The following is a 3,598-nucleotide window of genomic DNA, read 5'->3' as shown; positions in this document are numbered from 1 at the left end:
TTTTTTTTTTTTTTTTTTTTTTTTTTTTTTTTTTTTTTAAGGCAAATGTATTTGAAGTGACAAAGATATTAAAACTTAAGTGACAACTGTTCAAAAGGAGCAAGAGCTGTACTATTCATAACATTTGTTCCATTTTATTCCAAATATTACAATCTGTGTAACAGAGAGGAGTGTAGAATCCCATTATTCTCAATAGGAATTTATGTATTAAGATTTATATTGTGGAAGGTCCTAAGGGTTGTCAACCTTTTCAAGTGTTTTGCATATTCAGAGTATTATACAATGCACGATAATCTAAATATGCAAAGTCCTGAGGAACCAAACCCCGTTTCAATGCATACTAAAAATACTACGAGAAATTGAAGGAAAGGTTGACATTGTAGTGGCTCTGTGTTAAGGGAAGGACCATCAAAATTTCCAGTTATATCACCCAGCCTCCAAAATACACTTTTATAAAAATATTCTCTCTGTCCTTTTTTATTGCTGAAGTAGGTGGTTTTTAAACTACTCAAGTGTTATTGTAAAATGCATTTTTGAATGGCTTTTATACTGCCACTAAAAACAAAATAAATGAATTAGTTTGTGTTGAAGGATTCCCTCTGTAGTAGTAACATTACATTTTTGCAGATTCTTAATCCATCATTTGACCTTTTTAATATTTTCAAATAAATAGTGGAGAAACAAAATAGCTGAGATATCAAGGTTTAAAAAGCCTCTACTGTGCATGCATAATAACTTTTCATAAGGATTTTACTACGCATTTTGTATTATGGATCCATGATATGCAAATGTGTACTGCTGTTAATATGCATTCACAGCATACCCCATAACTGCTGCTTTGCTGTCTACTGTGAATGCATGTTAAGAATAATACACAAAACACAGTTAAATGCACTCTATAGAACGGCTGCACAGCACCAAATATGTTACTGAACACATACCACAGATTATTTTTTTTCCTGTGCCCAGGCTGTATAGTTTTGAATTATAAGTGACTCTATTTCAAATGTAATATTATAATACATTTAACACAGCCAAACATTAATAGATTCACTGAAATAATACTGAGTTCAAAGGACAGCAGAACCTCCATGGTGCATCAGGGGGACTGACCCAAACTGCACTGCAATCAATGGGAGTCCTTCAGTAACTTCAATACACTACCCCTGGATACCCAGGGAATGCCTCTACTCTTTTTTTTTTTTTTTTCATCATTCTCTCCCACCCTCTCCCAACTGGCCCATATCTCACAGTTTCACTGAAACCGGAGAACTGTATCAGAATTAAGGAACTCTAGTGATGTTTGCTCAGGACCAGTTTGGTGTGTGGTAATCTGGGTCATTTGTTGGTTGCAGTGGGACCTTGCAGGCAGCGAGGGACTGTTCAGAAGTGGCAGTTCGCTATATCTTTTTCTTTGCTTTGCTTCCTCATCTTTCAAATGCAGTCACTAAATGTCACAGCAACTCTGCTCCTTGTGCACATAAAGTCATGGCAACAGTCTAGCAAAGCCAAACTCCCACTTCCTCGCTCATGACCTGCCATGAGTTTGCTTTCCTTCCACAGGACCCACAGGCACAGCCCAAACACCTGGGGGAGGACCAGAAATACCCGCTCTAAACCCACCCACTTCTGGGCAGGCTCCTGCATTTGGCTTCTAAGCCAGAACCCAACCATAAGCCTGCAGCAGGGTTGGACTCTCAGCTTCCCTCGGCAGGCACTTGTGCTGCCTTGGGCATCCCAAATTGCAAAGCCAGATCACGAGGGGCAAATACATGGGTAACAGTACAAAAACCAGTGGCTCCTGGTTCCAATCTCATGCCAAGTTCAGAGCTCAGGCAGAGGTGGGAAATACTGTTTGGGGGGGTTTGTGGGGGGCTTTTTGGGGGGCTTTTCGTTTGTGTTTTGTTTTCTTTTGCTTTTTTTTTTTTTTTTTTTTTTTTTTGTTTCTTGGGCAGGGACTCTGGTATACAAGCCCCAGTGAGTTTCAGACTGGTCAGAACTGGAACTCTCTGGTGAAGGCAGGACAGCATCCCTACAGAAGGAGCTGCCAGAGGAGGGACCAGACCAATGTGCCATATGCATGTTGCATGCCAGCTGCCTATCCTGTGTGCAGCTAGCACACTATGGGACTGAAGTGATGCCCACCCCTGTCCAGGGGTGACCCAGCCCCTTTTCTGCCTCTCTGTGTCCCCAGTATGCTGTTGTAGACTATGGACTGCTTTGTGAGGGGAACCTGACATTCCCATCAAGTTGGCTAAGCCCTCTCCCACCACTGCTAAGATGATGTTCAGGGATGTCCTTCTCCCAGGAGAGATTAAAGAAGACGCTAGTAAGGACCCCCATCTCAGAGAAGTAACCGACATTAGCTCAAGAGGATTTGGTTCAGCCTGAAAACATGATTTTAACCCATCTGCTAATGCTGCAAGATATTAGAAATGTGTTTTGCACTATCTCAGCCCCCTGTAAGGAGGATATGCTTCTTGCTCTAATCAGACATTCTTAATTTTATGTTTTGAATAGGCTGTTATGGACAAATATGAAAGAGCTGTAGAGAGGTTAGTTACTCTGTTTTAATGAGAGTTGCTTGAGTAAAACATGAATTTAGAATTCGAAAATGGTCTCTAATACTAATTGCTTATGGTTAACTAAAAATGAGTTTGTGACCAGATACTGTTCTAAGATTTCTGAAACACATGACTAGAATGGGTCTGATTTAGATATGACATATATTTGGCATAATCCCATTAATTCAGAGCTACTCCTGGCTTACACTAATACAAACGAGTCGAGAGAAGGTGGGACCAAATAATCTTCAAATGGAAAAGATTTTTTTTTTTAAAGTAATGAAATGTGTTCCACCTAGAAAAGCAGTTGTACAGTATGGGCCTGAAAGTTTTATTACCAGACTGAGGTGATATGTACCTTGCAGCAATATTGGATTTAAGCTACTTGTCTCCCTGGGGAAAAATGCTCTAGACAGACCAGTCACAGAGCTGTGTCACTTCTTGTAACTGCAGGGGTTTGAGATCATTCCTATTGCTTTGTGGTGTGAAGCAACCCTAAGTACATCTGAGAAACTGTTTTTTTTCATTCATACTTGGTGACTGGGGTTGTCACACTCTGCTACCCTACCTTGCGGATGCTCTGAGCTCAGTGAGTTTGGCAGCCTTTAGAGGCTGCATCAGGGAGCCTGGGCTGTAGCACACACCCTGACGTTGCTGACTGGCACCTACTCTTTAATGGCAATCTCTGTCAAACAGCTAGTTAGTGATCCTGCTTTTATCCTCCCTTTCTTCTGCTGGTGTCTACAGGCATGTTTCCATTTTGAGAATGTCTCTGTCCCCATCAAAGCTTGGTTTTGGGGATGGACTTTGAAGCCAGTCCCTTCTAGAAGAGGTGATGTGGGTGTGTGTGACCCCAGAAGAGACTTGTGCTGCTTCCCCTTCCCCGGGCAGACCCCCTGGCTATGATGCAGGCTTTTTTTTTCCATAAACCAGGGGGCACTCCTTCCTTGCAAATTCTCTGAGGCTGATGGGCTGCTTTCCTCTCTCTGCTGCAAATCTCCTTCAGCAAGAGGTGCCTGATGGGATATTCTCCC

This window comes from Athene cunicularia (assembly GCF_003259725.1).
Source record: "Athene cunicularia isolate RWA chromosome 2 unlocalized genomic scaffold, athCun1 chr2_part2, whole genome shotgun sequence".
Classification (NCBI taxonomy): Eukaryota; Metazoa; Chordata; class Aves; order Strigiformes; family Strigidae; genus Athene; species Athene cunicularia.
This window is presented reverse-complemented; position numbering follows the sequence as displayed.